The sequence below is a fragment of the Erythrolamprus reginae genome, chromosome 11 (genome assembly GCF_031021105.1).
Source record: "Erythrolamprus reginae isolate rEryReg1 chromosome 11, rEryReg1.hap1, whole genome shotgun sequence".
NCBI lineage: Eukaryota > Metazoa > Chordata > Lepidosauria > Squamata > Dipsadidae > Erythrolamprus > Erythrolamprus reginae.
The window spans coordinates 17,415,944-17,433,245 of NC_091960.1; the positions used below are offsets into that span (position 1 = coordinate 17,415,944).

Below are 17,302 nucleotides of genomic sequence, written 5' to 3' on the forward strand. Positions count from 1 at the left end.
ACGGTGCCCGGCCACGCTCCGCCTCCCGGGAGCCCAGCCGATTTTTGGAGCCGTTTTGTTTTCAGCTGGGCTCCCGGGAGGCGGAGCGTGGCCGGGCACCGTGTCTTCGCCTCCGTGCGGCTCTGCAGCGAAGAGGAAACAGTCGCGCACTGCCTCCCGGGAGCCCGGCCGACTTTTGGAGCCGTTTTGTTTTCGGCCGGGCAGACTGCAGCGCAAAACAAGAAGAAAAGATCAGCTGTGAGGCGCGCCTCCCCCCCCCACGCCTTTCCACGGGATCTTTTCTTCTTATTTTGCGGTGCGCTCCATCCGGCTGGAGCTTCCCTTGTGGCGGCCGCGTGTGAGCTTTGGGGCCAGGAGGGAGGAAGGGTGGACGGCGGCAGCGGGAGGACGGTGGCGGCGGCGGCACCGGGCAATAGCGGCGGCCAGAACAGAGGCACCGACGCGGCGTCTGGACGTGTTAGACAGCGTACATGCTGGCGTTGCGTTGGGCATGGGGCTGGAGCCTCCGTCCCGGCCCAGCCAGGAGGCAAGTGCCAGCCAGGCAACGCCAGCATGTACGGCGTGTAGCAACACGTACAAACGCCACATCGGTGCCTCTGTCCTGGAGTTCGCAGCCGACCACCGTGACGCCGTCTCATGGCTACTGCCCGCCCTGGTGCCGGTGCCGCCACCCTCCCGCTGCCGCCCTCCTCCGGGCCCCAAAGCTCACACGGGGCCGCCGCAAGGGAAGCTCGAGCCAGGCGGAGTGCAGCGCAAAACAAGAAGAAAAGGTCAGCTGTGAGGCGCGCCTTCCCCCCCGCCTTTCCGCGGGACCTTTTCTTCTTATTTTGCGGTGCGCTCCGCCAGGCTGGAGCTTCCCTTGCGGCGGGCGCGTATGAGCTTTGGGGCCCGGAGGGAGGAAGGATGGCCAGCGGCAGCAGCGGCATTGTGACTAGCTGTGGGGCAGCGGCAAGGTGGTCAGCTGTGAGGCGGCTACTCCCGGTGCCGCTGCTGCCGGCCAGCCACCCTTCCTCCCTCCGGGCCCCAAAGCTCATACGCGGCCCCCGCAAGGGAAACTCCAGCCAGGCGGAGCGCTGCAGCTGCCGGAAAAGTCGGAAGGCGCAAGTAAGAGGGCCCCGCGGAAAGGTAACACGCCCGGTCGTCGGCACCCCCCAGGCTTAGAGGCCTAGAACACACACACACCGAGGCACCCGGTCGGCGGCAACCTCCCCCCTCCACACACACACCGAGGCTTAGAGGCCTAGCGGTGGGCTGCGCCACCTGCCCTCTTACTTTGCTGCGTCACTCTCGGCAGTCGGCGGGTGGCGGCAACCCCACACACGCACACCGACGAGGCACCCGGTCGGCGGCAACCAACCCACCCACCCACACACACCGAGGCTTAGAGGCCTTGCGTCACCAGACCTCTTACTTTGCTGCGTCACTCTCGGCAGTCAGCGGCAACCCCACACACGCACACCGACGAGGCACCCGGTCGGCAGCAAGCAACACACACACACACACACACACACACACACCGAGGCTTAGAGGCCTAGCGGTGGGCTGCGCCACCAGCCCTGCCTCACCCGTCTCGGCAGTCCGGCGGCAACCCCCACCCCACCGAGGCTTAGAGGCCCGATTTTCTTACCTTACCCGACATCAGCTAAACAACCGTTTGGCTGCCGGAGGGCGGGGAAGAGAAAATCCAGGATTTAAGGGGCGGGGAAGAAAGCGGGCCTGCTGTGATTGGCCACTTTGCACTTTGTTTCCCGCCTTTGCTTAAGGAACTGTTGCTGCCCTATGTTGTAGAGCAGCAACCGTTCTGATTTCAAATTCCAGCACGGAGGTCGGTCTTCCGCGCTAAATTTGAAATTCCCGGGCCGACGAGTAGAAACCTCTGCGCTATAGCGCACTGCGCAGCTTACAGGGAACTATGTATACAGTACTATATTATTGCCATACTGATCCAAGATTCTAGGTTTTGGTAGTGTATTTATATTGTATTTTTATTATTGTTGTAAGCTGCCCTGAGTCCTTCGGGACTGGGCAGCATAGAAGTTGGATGGATGGATGGATGGATGGATGGACGGACGGACGGACGGACGGACAGACAGACAGACGATTCTCCATTAATGAAGAATGGATTAATGAAGAATGCCTTAATAAAATGCTGGGTCCTACCAGTTACTCTATTATACGTCCTTCATTATATATTACAAATACTCATTTCATGAAATATCTTGCTCTTGTAATATTGCATATTTAATATTATAAAATATAATGAAGTGCATTTTATTACCATACAGATTTTTCAAAAAAATAAAAAAGATTATGTGGTTCTTAAAGGATTAAAAAATGCATATAAAAAGTAATCCAATCAGGATTGGACCATTTTATATTCAATAGCATATATTGCACTGTACTTGTGATTTATTTTCTAGCTTTATCAATGAAAACAGCTTCGTCTGTTTTCCAGTTGTCACTCAGAATGTTCAGAATAACAGAGTGGAAAGGGACATTGGAGATCTTCTAATCCCTTTCATTCCAGACAAGTGGCTGTCCAGTCTCTTCTTAAAAGTCTCCAGTGATGACAAGGGCTTTGATATTTGTATCTATAAATATTTATAAACAAACTATGTTAACCAATGCAATTGTTCCTTTTCATTAGAAAACTGCATATTTGGAAAACTGGCCTCTGAGTATTAAACATAAGAATTAATATAGCCAAGACAACAGGAAGTAAAGATATGCCTTTGAAATGTTAGACCACACCTGTTGACCCAATTATGTTTATCTTTAAAGCTGATAATTCACAAAGAAAATGTACAAGAATAATACAAAGATTTTTTTCTGATTGTGTCCAATTCTTGGAGACTGCCTGGACAAGTTCCTGTAGCTTTCTTGGAAAGGTTTTTCAGAAGCAGTTTGCCTCTTAGCCCTGAGAAAAGGACCAACCTGAAGTTATTATCTTTGTGCCTAAGGGAGAACTAGAACTCATATATCTTGGTTCCTAATCTGATGCCTTAACCATAATATTAAATTGGCTATATTTAATCAACATATTATAGAACAAGAAATCATTACTACTATTCGTTTATCAGGCTCTATTAAACATCTATTTATGGCTATTTAAAGTCTAATATAACACTTAGAGAGGCCATGTGATCACTGTTTGAGAAATTCCCAGCTGGCTTCTAATAAGCATTCAGTGGCAGGAACAGGATTCACTTAACAATCATATGATTCACCTAACAACTGCAGTGATTAATTTAACAATGTGACAAATGGGTCATTAAAAGCAAGCACAATTCACTCAACAACTGTGCCTTGCATAGCAACAGAAATTCTGGAAATTCACTATATTTCCAATAGTTTTCACTGTATTTCCTATAGTTCCTATAGTATTGAAACCTTAACACTATAATGAATAGGCAGTTAACCTAGAAGCATAAAATATAGACAAATGCATATATAAGATTAGTTGCTAACAGCAGTTTTATATTACACAAAAAGGGCTATGTAGGGATATACTAGAATCTATGAAACAGAGATCTTAACGCCTGAATTGTATAAGCTTTTAAGACAAGTGAAAAGACTACAAGTAGTCCTCAACTTACAAAAAGTGGGACTAGAAAATTTGTTGTTAAGCAATGCAGTTGCTAAGCAAGCACAGCTGATATAAATGTAGATCATGTAAACCCAGGATGCTGCAACTATCACAAATACAAGTTGGTTGTCAAGCATCCAGTCATAATCATATGACTACAGGGATGCTACAACAGATGTAAGTCACTTTTTAGCACTATTGTAACTCTGAACAGTGGTTAAATAAATTATTGTAATCAAGTACTATCTGTTAAGTGCAGTTGTAGGCTCCTATTAGAATGACTAATTGTGCGCAATTCCATGGCTCTGGCGTGCCAGTGGGGGATTGAAGGCAAGACAAAAAAATCTCCCATGGGTACGCACATTTTGATGAGGTTTTTGCTTCCCCGCGTGCGGGGAAGCAAAAAACTTGTGCAAGATTTTGCTACCTGCATAGGTGTGGGAAGCAAAATTGCATTCGATCCTCCACTCATGCGCCAGAGCCGTGTGCAATTAGCCATTCCGGTAGGAGCCACCACTGGTTAAGTGGTTTAGCACTGATAAACTTATTGTATCTTTCCCATTTCATAACAAATTATTATTGTTAATTAAATAATTTCTCCAAAAGTTACTTTCTATCATTCAGATTTTTAAAATTCTCTACCATTTCTTATGCTGATAAATCCATTATCAGCATAAGAAACCAGTATCCCCTACCTAATCTTTCTAATATAAATATCAGATGTCTTTTATATCTATTTTAATAACATTTGCATAATTAAGGAGATATTTGGGTTATATTTAAAGTTTGCTCCTAACATCATAGAAAAAGATTATGCTTATGGATGATGTTGTAGGCCCGAGTTTCTTGCAATAAATAACAAATGTAATAAATAAGCAAACAAATTTCACAACCCAGAACTCTTTTCTTCAGTAAGATCTTAAGAACAGATGATGATGATGATGATGATGATATGCATATAGTCATGCCCAATTCTTGACAATTCTATGAACCAGTTCTGTTCACTTTTTTTTTTTAGAAAATACTTGAAAATCTTAGTACCAGCACCCCAAATGACAAACATAAAGATGTTATATAGTATTGGGAGTTTTTTAAGGGGAAAACTGAATTATATTCTGTGTTTCATTTTGCCAGAGGGTCATATGATTATGAATAATTAAAGTATAATTTAACAATAACCTTGTATGAAAGAAATTCAGAATGCATGCAGTTTTATGAGCTTTACAATCAAAACCTCTCTTATTTATAGAACTATAATGGTTATCTCCTTTTCTTTCTTTTATATTATGTCAAATAATCAACTGTATTTCTGAGTTCCCTTAGCATTCTACTTGCCTAATGCATAGTCAGTTAGACCTTTATTTCCATTTCACTAGAATAACGAAGTATTATTTCTTCACAGGTTGCCAGGTTTTTTTTACTTCTAGTTAGTACTAGAGCTGTTTGGTTAGAAAGCTGATTTAACATTACTACCTCCTCTAGGAAGGTAGCCCATCTGCTCTCCAAAGATCTGATACGAAATATATGCAGAAAGAATGGATGGATGTGCTAGGAATAATGCATGAGGCAGTGGCAGCATCATGTCAAACATGTAGATTTACTGAAGTTCATTAGTAAGTGTATGTCTGAAACATTCCAAAGCCTCTGACCACAATCTGAGATAGGCACTTATCAAGACTACTGGGACTGAAAATCAGCGACTTAAATTCAATACTACTTTCTTCAAATTGCTAAAGTGATGTGTCAACAAGTTAAAATAAATCCACAACTACAATCTAGTAATTAAAAACATGGTAACATGAACAACCAAAACAAGATATATTAACATAGAGTACTAAATACCTGTGCTCTGCTACGGAACTATGTGATCAGGCTTGATAAATCGACACAGCTTGAAAATTAGTGAGTACGGTAGTTATGATCAGCCTCTCCTGTCCCCTTCTCTTCTCAGCCTTGCCATACAGAAGCCTCCCCTATCTCCTTCTCTCCCTCAGGCTTGTCCCACAGAACCCTCCCCTATCCTATCCCCTGTTAACTGCTGTGAAAGTAAAAGTGAACTTGAAACTCCTCTCCTCTGCTTGTGTTTTGCATTTGAAATTCAGGTGGGTAGGGGGAATAGAACTCCTTAGCTTCAGAGAAGCCAAGAGGAACATACATGGCAAATTTCAAGTTTGTAGGCCTTTAACAGATTAACCTTGTAGGTTACCTAGTCCAACCCCTTGCTCAAGCAGGAGATACACTATTTCTGACAAATGCCAATCTAATCTCTTCCTGAAAGTCTCAAGTGATGACGTTCTCACAACTTCTCTATGGCAGAACATCATAGGGTACTGGAGAGCATCATAGCCATGGTGTGTCTCACTGATTCATAACAACAACCTGTTGTCTCTGCTGTGAAGAACAATATCTCTCTTCTCAAAATCCTGGCCAACAATGAGAACAACCATTTCTGTAGTCATGGGGCATTGAAAAGACCTTGGTCCTCTCCAGAAGGCTTCCTATTTGCATTAATCACCACTTGGTTGGGAGTCCTTGTGGCCTTTAGGAATAGAATCAACAGCAGCCTTAAATTCCAGAATATACTTGTTGTGTTCACACACCAACTTCTGCAGTTGGCTAGCCAGTTGTGGATTAACGCCTGGGTAGATTCCACAATGGATGTCACTCTCATTGTCATCATCACCGACAAAGTATATCTGGAGAAATGAAGGCTGCTGCTGAGGCCCTGCCATGATACTCCCTATCCTGTAGTAGACCTGCCCCTGCACTTTGAATGTTGGCATAAAATTTCCCTCCTTCACCTCTCTGGCTCCAAGACATCATTTGGAAGCATCCACTGTACTTCCAGACAGTAGAAAGTACTTTGCCATTGGATGCTGGTGGGTGAGAAGGCTGTGTTAGTGTTCAGGGTAGGGCTAAGAGGGAGGGAGGTGGACTTTACCGATACTGCAGCACATCCCGGGACTCTAATCCTGCCACTTTAGAGCATAGCACCATGCACAGGGTAACCAGGGTCCAAGATCAACAACTTTGGCTCTCAAGTAATCAATATGAGGCTTATATTTAAAACCAGACAAATACTATTAGTCCAAGGCATTGATTTCATTTGCGACTGATTAATGTAGGGGTTATTAGATGTATACTTTTTTACAGCCTGACTACTACTGACTTGGGAATGAATTTGAATATATCTGTGTGCAGCTTCCTTTACTTGTTCCTAACTCGAAATATATTTGCTGTGTGAGCAAAGAGACAAGAAGGAACCTGGGCATGGCTTAGCTCAACTGTTCTGAAGTAAAGGTGCTTGATGCTGTGAAAACAAAAGTGAACTCCTCTGCTTTTGTTTTGTATTTGGGTCAGATTTCTTTTCAAGTGGGGAGAGGGAGTAGAACCCCTTAGCATCAGAATGTGTTAATAATAATATAGGAAATACTTATGCTCCAATGATAAATTTGAAATATCCTTTCTTAGTGAGCACCTGGAAGGCAAGAAGAACATACGTGACAAATTTCAAGTTTATAGGATTTACGGTTCTGGAGATTTCCTAATTAATGCATGACTGGTTTTTGCTTTTATATATATAGATGTACAGTGGTCCCTCGATCATCGCGAGGGTTCCGTTCCAGGACCCCAAGCGATGATCGATTTTTCGCGAAGTAGCGGTGCGGAAGTAAAAACACCATCTGCGCATTCGCAGATGGTGTTTTTACTTCCACCGCCCTTCGCCCGCCCACCCCGTTGCTCGCGCCTGGGGTTTCCCCGCGCGCGTGCCGCCCGCCCGCCCATGCTGTTGCTGGGGCCGCTTCCCAGCTGGGAAGCGGAGCTGGGGTTTCCCCAAGCGCGCGCGCACCGCCCGCCCGCCCGCCCACGCCGTTGCTGGGGCCGCTTCCCAGCTGGGAAGCGGAGCTGGGGTGTCCCCGCGCGTGCCGCCCGCCCGCCCACGCCGTTGCTCGCGCCGCCGCTGGGGTCTTACCGGGGCAAGAGGGGGAAGACCCAGGGAATCCGGCGGGAAACTCCACCATCTACGCATGCGTGGCCATAGAAAAAAAGGCACGCATGCGCAGATGGTAGAGTTTACTTCCGGGTTGAAAACTAGCGAAATAGCCCTTTCACGATGCTCGAGGACGCGAAACTCGAGGGATCACTGTACATGTAGTCTTTGACCTACCACCATTTTGTTTAATGAGTATTCATTTACAATAGTTTGCAAAAAAAGCAACTTTTGACTGTTTTTCACACTTACATCCAGTGCTACATTTCCATGGTCACGTGATCAAAATTCAGCTGCTTGGCATGTGTATTTATGATGGTTCATGTGATCACCTTCTACAACGTTCTGATAAGCAAAGTAAATGGGGAAGCCACATTCACTTACTAACTTAACTTAGTTAAGAAAGACTAAAATGGAGAAACATTTACTTAACAATTTTGTTGCTTCCGAACATAAATTTTGACTTAATTGTGAACATAACTTGAGGACTACCTATATTAAAGATGTAACTTGACACCCATTCTAAAAGTAGCTGGTAGTATGTTCCTAAGGGCAGCAAATACTTTAAAGATTACAACAAAGACATTCAATCAAATCTGGTAAATAATTAACAATCAGTATGAAAATGTAAGTATTGATCACTGCATTGTGCTCCAGTTAGAAAGCCAGTTTGTACCCACTGAAGTTTTCAAATGCTCTCCAATTACGTACTGTAACACACTGAAATAGCAAAAATAAACTATTAGAACATGAATAAATACAAATAATACACTTATACATCTCCACCCCATGTCCAGTCAACGAAGCAGTGGAAGTGATGTGCTGGTGCCTGGAGGCTGTTGGGGCCTGGATGGGTGTCAACAACCTCAAACTCAACCCAGACAAGATGGAGTGGCTATGGGTCTTGCCTCCCAAGGACAATCCCATCTCTCCGTCCATTACCCTGGGGGGAGAATCACTGACCCCCTCAGAGAGGGTCTGCAACTTGGGCGTCCTCCTCGATCCACAGCTCACATTAGAGAAACATCTTTCAGCTGTGGCGAGGTTTGCCCAGGTTCGCCTGGTGCACCAGTTGCGGCCATATTTGGACGGGGAGTCACTGCTCACAGTCACTCATGCCCTCATCACCTCGAGGCTTGACTACATGGGGCTACCTTTGAAAAGTGTTCGGAAACTTCAGATCGTGCAGAATGCAGCTGCAAGAGCAATCATGGGCTTTCTCAAATATGCCCATGTAACACCAACACTCCACAGTCTGCATTGGTTGCCGATCAGTTTCCAGTCACAATTCAAAGTGTTGGTTATGACCTATAAATCCCTTCATGGCACCGGACCAGATTATCTCAGGGACCCGTCTTCTGCTGCACGAATCCCAGTGACCAGTTAGGTCCCACAGAGTGGGTCTTCTCCAGGTCCCGTCAACTAAACAATGTCGCTTGGCGGGACCCAGGGGAAGAGCCTTCTCTGTGGCAGCCCCGGCCCTCTGGAACCAACTGCCCCCAGAGATTAGAATTGCCCCCACCCTCCTTGCCTTTTGTAAGCTGCTTAAAACCCACCTCTGACGCCAGGCATGGGGGAATTGAGATACTCTTTCCCCCTAAGCATTTACAATTTTATGCATGGTATGTCTGTACATATGTTTGGTTTTATAATAAGGGTTTTTAACTGTTTTAGTATTGGATTATTATTATATGCTGTTTTATTGCTGTTGTTAGCCACCCCAAGTCTGCGGAGAGGGGCGGCATACAAATCCAATAAATAAATAAATAAATAAATAAATAAATAAATAAATAAATAAATAAATAAATAAATAAATAAATGTCATAGTTGTAAATTCATCATCTATTAAGTTTAAATGCTATCAAACCTAAATATCATTTGTCTCTTTGGCAAAGGATTTTAAGTAGGTCTCATTGTCCTGGAAGATATGAGATTGTTTTCATATTGCCTCTGAATTTGGAATGCCCTAATACCTTAATAAGAAAAAAATGTATTTTTATACAGTCCCTCAATTATGCAATTTCTTATTGGTTTCTTCAAAAGAATATTAAAATACAAGAAAACAAATAAGTAATTTTGAAGGATAAGTTGCTATCAAGTACTGTATCTTTATTTCTCCGTCATCTGTTTAAACTTATTCCAGCTCCTAATTTGATATTTATGACATTCAAAGTCTCACGTTATTTATAGGCCCAATCAATATTGAATACTCTACTAGTATACAGTTGTAGTGTTGAAAGACTATAGTTGGAATTCTCTTATTAATCCAGGATTACATTAAACAAAACTCTAACAGCTGCCACAACTGATAATACTGCCGGTGAACTGGGCACTGACTGTTGGGGAGGACAAACTGGGTAATTTTTTAACTCACTGACTGTTAGGGAGGGGAATCTTTCCTGAAATCAGAATTGAAATATTTCACCAAATTAAGATTAAGTTATTTAAAAATAACCTTTAAATCCAACATAGTGAAATGTATTCATGGCATATAATGAAGTAAAAGCCACAAATCATTATATTATGCATTTAACATGTGTATGGAATATCTATGGAGATTCTCAGTCATCCAGATCATGGGTGTCCCAAAGGTGATTTTCAAAAGGCAACTGGGTTGTTTTTTCCATGAAGATATTTTGCTTCTCATCCAAGAAGCTTTGTCAATTCTTTTGTCTAAAATAATTATTATATAATGCCAGCTAAATAATTATAGTAAATGCTGTGGAATTGTTAACAGACTATAAACAACGCAAAACAACTGTACTACCATAACTATTCATTATTATATTAACACAACCAATCATGGGCCAAAATCATTTGCAATAAATGGGTATACAAGATTACATTCCATATACTTTGGAAGTAGTTTGTCACTGACTTTATCTGGGATATTTTTACTTCCCAGGTTATGGCATTCATCCATTTTAAGTACGTACAGTATTAAGTTTGCCTAAGTTTCTGAGAGCAGCTAAGTTCAACTACATGTGGCTAATGCATGCAAGTGCTTTATCAAACTGAATTTAAGGCAACCATAGCTAAGTGAAAACTCACTAGAAGTTTTTTTTTAAGTGATCTGGGCACTTTTTAATTGATTTTTAACTGATTATTTTTATTACAGTAACCACAATATGGTTTTGCAATGAAAACAATACTTGTAAATGCAAGAATCACATAATATAACTTGGTTGCAGTTCCATATATCATCTCACTATTAAAGTTTGTACATCACAATCTTGCTTAAAGAATCACCCACACTATTTACTATAAGTGAAAAAGAATACACAACATTTTTATATAATTAAACAAAAGCTTTTTCCAAAATCTTTCATCTGGTATATGATCCTCAGACCTTTGAAAAACTTAAAACGTAGACAGAAGAAATAAAGCTAAATTACAACAAGACATATCTATAAAATACCTCCTTTAACATATAGAAATGAAATGAAGACCAACAAAATGCCTATAGAGATTTTCAGTCATACAGGTCATGGTTGTTCCCAAAGTGCTTTTTCAAGAGGCAACTGGACTTTCTGACTTTTCTTCTAAGATGTTTCACTCCTCATTCAAAAATCCACGGTAGGGAATAGAACAACTCAATCATCATCATCATAATCCAGCCACAGCAAAGAAGCTTCTTGTATGAGAAGCTAACAGTCATAATAGAAAGTCCAGTTGCCTCTTGAAAAAGCACCTTTGGGGCAGACCAATGTTTTCACCCTGAATCTAGGACTAAGATGTATGGCAATCAAAGCAATGCAGCTTCAGTCAATCTTAAACAGAACTAGGGTATGTAATCATTGGCATCAGTACAGGCCTTTATTGTTTTTATTTTTGAAATCCACGACCTTGCTGTCAAGAGAAATAACCAGAGGCGCTCTAAGGAAGGCTTAGTTTATCTGGGTAGATGCAAGAGATTTCTCGTACCTGATCAGCTTTGTCTCTCTCTGTCCCTCTCTTCTCCCCCCCCACCCCAAAATGCTTACACAACTGCAGGCGGCCCCTCCTCCCACCTTCAAACTCGGGAAACTGTCACTGCTGTATCTTTGGTGTCATTGCAAAAAAAAAAAAAGGCAAGAAAACCCAAGAGGAAGATGATCCCAGAGAAAGTATAAAAACGAGGGAAGGATTTGAATCCAGATCACAATCCAACTGACCAAGGGATGGATATATGTATATATATAGAGAGAGAGATATGTTGTAAGCCACCCTGAATCCTCGAAGAGGGGCGATATATAAATCCTATTATTATTATTATTATTATTATTATTATTATTATTATTATTATTGAAACATAGATTGACGGCAGAAAAAGACCTCATGGTCCATCTAGTCTGCCCTTATACTATTTCCTGTATTTCATCTTAGAATGGATATGTTTATCCCAGGCATGTTTAAATTCAATTACTGTGGATTTACCAACCACGATAATAAATAATATTAATAATAATAATATTAATATTAATAATAAATTGAAAGAGGAAGCGCAGGAGGCTATCACCGAAGCTTAAAGCCGCACAGCTCGCCTTTTAATCTTTCAAACCTCGTCTCTCTCTCTCCTTCTCTTACCACCACCACCACCGACACTCGCGTCCGCGCTCTCCTCAAGCCGACCCGTTCCCCTCCCTTGAGTCGCACCGTCTTCCATCCCATAATCCCTTTTTTTCCTCCGGCCGGGAGGCTGCCAGGCGGGAGCGCAAACACGGCTCAACACGCTTCTCTCTCTCTCTTCCTCGCTCCCGCCACCCCGCTGACGAAGCGCCCCCTTTTCCTCCGTCCCACACCTTCACTGCGCCACCTCTCCGTACGTCTCCGGGGGCGCAAGGAAGCCAGACGCTCCTTCCCGCCACCTCAGACGCGGCTGCCGCTGTCCTCGCGGCCGGGCAAAAGGCCAGCAGCACCTGAGCGCCTCATGGGGCCGTCCAAGCAGCGACCCCGCCCTGCCCGGAGAGAGAGAGAGGAAGCCCAGGTCCCTTCCAACCGACGCGCCTTTCGCCTTCTCCGGGTCCCTCGGCCGTACCAGTCAAGGCGACCGCGAATCGATGGACGGCCAGATAGCCGCTTGTCTCTCTCTCTCTCGTCTTCGGCGAGCACGACGCACCTCGCTGAGGTAAAACGAGGAATGAGAAGAAAAGGGGCGAGGGACGGAAGTCGCTTGCGTCGCCGCCTCACTTGCCTGCCGTTTTCCCAGGTGCGGAGATGCTCGGACACCGATAGCCTTTCCTGAAGGTGCTGCTGACAGCGGTCGAAGGCGCCCCCCCCTTTTTCCCCTCAGACGGTCTCGCTGCTCGGCTGGCTCTCGTTCAATCGCGCTCTCCCTCCCTCTCTCCCTCCCCTTCACCCACCTCTCCTCTCCCTCCCGCCCCGGCCCCATAACATAGTAGTAAGTTTCTATTGGCAGAGGGGAGAAGGCGGAGTTCCTCAGAGGCTCGGTCATTGGCTCCCGGCCGCGAAGAAGGTGGGAACCAAAGCGGAGCGAGAAGGCGGGGGGGGGGAATAGAAGACGGGTGGTGAGGAGGACGAGGGAGCGCGGGACACGAAGGGCTTCGTGGGAGACGCAACGGCAGCGGGAAGGAAACGGGGGGGGGGGGGAAGCGCAAGCGCGTAAGACGAAAAGGCGGCAGTGGCGGGATGGGTGGGGGGAGATAGGTAGCGGAAAGAGCGCGCAGGCGCGCGCGCTCAAGGCGCGCGCCGTCTTCAAAATAAATGAATCTTCAACGCACGGACATCTGGGTCAGTTAGGAGGAAAAGGTGCGCGCGCAAGCGCGCTCTTTATTTCTTCGCTCCACCCCCCCCTCCACGCTTCTCCATTTCCTTCCCGCTATGGGAGCTGCGGTCCTTTTCTGTGGAGATTTAACCTGCTTTTTTTCTTTCTTCCCGCCCCTCCCCCAAAAAATAAAAATAAAGAATAAGGGAAGGAGACGAGGAAGATAACAATGGCTCGTCAGCCCAGACGTCTTTCACCCAAAGGCGGGGCCGCCGAGGTGTAATAATAGTAAAGCGGAATGGACGAAAGGAAGCGAGGCATCCAATGGAGTCGGAGTCTCGAGCGCTGCGTCAGAGGGAAAAAAAGCAGCTCATCTTAAAAGCGTTTGCAGGAGCTGCTGAACCCCGGTTTACTCAATTAATCCCGCTTCCTGTGGCAGTCTCCGCTCGCTTAAACTAATCCCTTGAGCTGCTGGGTCCACTCGACGCAAGAGGTGAAAAGGTAGTGATTATCTACTCAGGTTCAAGAAGCAGCCATTAAGGACCGTCCAGTCTTGTTTCCCAAAAAAGTCAGTCTACTGTTGTTTTTCCCCCCAAGCATTCATACAGAGAGATTTTATTTATTTATTCGATTTTTTTTTATGCTGTCCTTCTTAGACTCAGGACGGCTTACAACATGTTAGCAATAGCACTTTTTAACAACTCTTTGGCTTTTGATAATACAGTACTGTCATTTCACTGATTCTTTTCTGATTGCTTATTTGTATCCTATGACAATCATTAAGTGTATTTTACCTCATGATTCTTGACAAATGTATCTTCTTTTATGTACACTGAGAGCCTATGCACCAAAGACAAATTCCTTGTGTGTCCAATCACACTTGGCCAATAAAGAATTCTATTCTATTCTATGACTTGGTGATCTGCGCTATATCTGTGGCAGTGAGAATACTCCATTCACTATTTTGTGAAATCCTTTTGTCTGCTGCCCATCTGATTAGATAAGTGCCTATTTATCAAAGCTGCCAAGTGGTGCAAGATGGTATGAGAAAATTATCTTTTAATTGCATGGGTCCTGAATTTCTCATACAATTTTGCATTATTTGGTAGCTTTGATAGTGAGTACTTAACATCTAATATTGCTACACCCACACGAGAAATTCTAAATAGCCCTTAAGTTTACAACCATTTTCTTAGCAATTGTTGGAAGTTACAACTAGTGGAAAAAGTGACTTACAATCTTCACATTTAAAATTAATCCCACTGCATTTTTAATGGTCACATGAAAAAAAAATTGGGTGCTTGGTAACCAGCATATACTTATAAGTTATAGCACCATGGCGTATGTGATCACCATCAATGATCTTTTCCCATCAGCTTTTCACAAAGTACAGTATATGGAGGAAACCAGATTCCTTAAAAACCATAGCAAAAGATTGGGCCGGACTCAATAACTACCTCAGCACCAGATGTTCCAATCCCAATTGCTGTCATAAATCAAGTCTGAAGTAGACATAGCTTAATCCGCTTGCCAGCATCCTGAGAAACTACTATGTCAACAGTGTTCATACTACTGTATAAATGGGCAAAACATCCCTCTTATGCATTTTACTTCTGGAACTTCCTCGAAACAAATATCTATCACTTTCTTTGCTGTGGCATCATAACACAACTTAAACATCAAGCATAGTTGAAATCAGGAAGTGTTGGGTCTGTATATTTAAATTTAGTACTGTATATGCCTTTAAAAAATGTAAATCTGAAACATGCCAGCTTACTCGAGGAGGAAGTTGCAGCAAAATAAGGCTTTCATGGGAAAATAAAAAGCTTCTGCCACATTTGCTCTATACCAAGGGCACACACAGAGACATTGGGCAGGTTAAGGCTGATGCAGTTGGCATTCCTGCTATAGCAGCAAAAGGTATTACAGTACATTAAAATGTTTAAAATACCCATGTTTCCCAGAAAATAAAACAGTCTTATTTTCTTTTGGGCTCCAAATTAAACACTAGGTCTTATTTTGGGGGGGTGCTCTTATTTCCCCCCCCCCCCAATGTATGGGAGGCCCATTTATGCTTGCTCACAATAGGACAGGAGGTTGTGCACCATGCTAGTGAAGTTACACCACGTGCCCTTCACTGGTTTACCTCAGAATCCCCGCAGCCAGACCACCTATTTCCTGACACCTGCTTCACTTCATGACAGCTCTGTCAGCTCCATCCAGGAGGTGAGCAGAGTGGAGTTGCCCTACACACTACTACCGGTTTACCTCAGGGCTCCCATAGCAAAGTCATCCACACCCCAACACCTGCCTTGCTTCATAGCCACAGCACCAGTACACTACTTGGTTTCCTGTTCTGTTGCAGCCATGAGCAAGCAGAAGAAGTGGGCTCCTGCTGCATGGTTGCTGCTGCTGCAGGCAGGTAAGGGTGTGTGAATGTTATGGCTATAGAAGCTCTGAGGTAAGCCGGTGTGGTGCACATGGGACAACTACACCACCCTCCCCTGTCACCTCGTGGCCGCAGCATCACGAGACGGAATGGGCATGTGGCCAGCTCAGCGGCTGCAACCGATTGTAAATTTGAGCTGGTTGCCAAGTGTTACAGTTAAGCGCTGGGGTGGTGCAATAATCATAAATGGGACTACAGGTTGTAAATCACTTCATAACTTTGAACCATCATTAAATCAACAGTCGTAAGTCAAGGAATACCTGTAGTCTTCACAGTGGTAACATGAAAAGGATGCATCCCCTTATAGAAAGGCATCTGGTGGCTCTCTAGTACAGGCATGGCAAACCTTTTTTGTTTGAGTGCCAAAAGGGCGCCCATAAGCAATAGAGTCAATGTGCGTGCCCACACCCATAATGCAATGCCTCCCCATACATGCGTGCACAAACACATACGCCCCCCACACACACTTCCGCCATCTCTGTGCTTGCGTGCAGACCTCACTGAAGCCTCCAGACTTCCAATAGGTCCGTTGGCCCATTTTTTGCCCTCCACAGGCTTCAGGAAAGCCTCTGGAGTCTGTGGAAGGTGAAAAATAGCCCCAATGGCCTGCTAGAAGTTCAGAAACAAACTTGCTGTTAGGTTGTTTTTCACTGTCCCCAGGCCTTAGGAAAGCATCCTGAAGCCTGGGGAAAGTGAAAAAGGGCCCAGCAGACCTACCTGTTTTTGTGAAAATCGACTCAACAGGCCTACCATTTCCAAACTTCCAGTCGGGCCATTGGGTCGTTTTTTGCCCTCCCCAGGCTTCAGGAAAGCCTCCTGAAGTCTGATGAATGCAAAAAATGGCCCAACGGGCCTACCGTTTCTGAACTTCCGGTAGGCCCATTGGGCTATTTTTTGCCTGGGGAGGGTGAAAATTGGCTCTCCCCACCCTCTAGAATGCCAAAAATCAGCTGGTCAGCGTGCATAATAAATAAATAAATAAATTTATAAATAAATATGGATCCACGTGTCACCTGTGGATGCGGGCCATAGGTTTGCCATCATGCATTATGTGTCACACAGCACAGGAGATACTTTACACCCAGTCATTGAGCACTGAACATCCATGGCTTCCTTTTCACACAAAAATGGGTGAAAAGTTCTTGTTTTAACACACTTACATTTAATATAGATACACCCCCATGCACATATCAGCACTGCAACTTTTCTGAACACCATTATCAACATTTATAAACAGCATGATATTTATTACACCCAAGAGTTAAAAAATATGGAAATTGGAAAGATGATTACAAGAGAAAAGAATTATAACTTTCAATTGGGTGGTGTGTGTTTTTAATCTCCCTTTTATATACCAGGGATCTCATATTGGCTTTGCATACTGCAGTAATCTATAAATCAAAGAATATAATGGTTGGGTTGACGCAAGACAGTAAGCCAAAATCAAAATCAATAAACTATGGATTTGTGCACTATGTGAACCAGGCCTTAGAATTACTATTTTATATTCTGCGTGTACATATCATATTTTCTCTCTTGTGCTTATTTAAAGATTTGCCTTCATTTTATTCC

General features: G+C 44.1%; 1 protein-coding gene across 23 annotated transcripts in view; it reads right to left on the reverse strand.

The window, feature by feature from the left end:
• The window catches only part of EPB41 (erythrocyte membrane protein band 4.1), a 175,484-nt gene that overhangs the window by 94,668 nt on the left and 63,514 nt on the right, over positions 1 to 17,302 (reverse strand). For 11 of the 23 annotated variants that reach the window (XM_070763842.1, XM_070763838.1, XM_070763831.1 and 8 more), the window contains exon 1: positions 12,751 to 13,296. The exons of 8 other annotated variants lie outside the window; for them this stretch is intronic. The gene's annotated coding sequence lies outside the window, so the exon portion shown is untranslated. Of the gene's footprint in view, positions 1 to 12,594; positions 13,297 to 17,302 lie in introns of those variants that run through there. 4 more of the 23 variants (XM_070763841.1, XM_070763830.1, XM_070763825.1 and 1 more) reach the window with 4 other exon arrangements.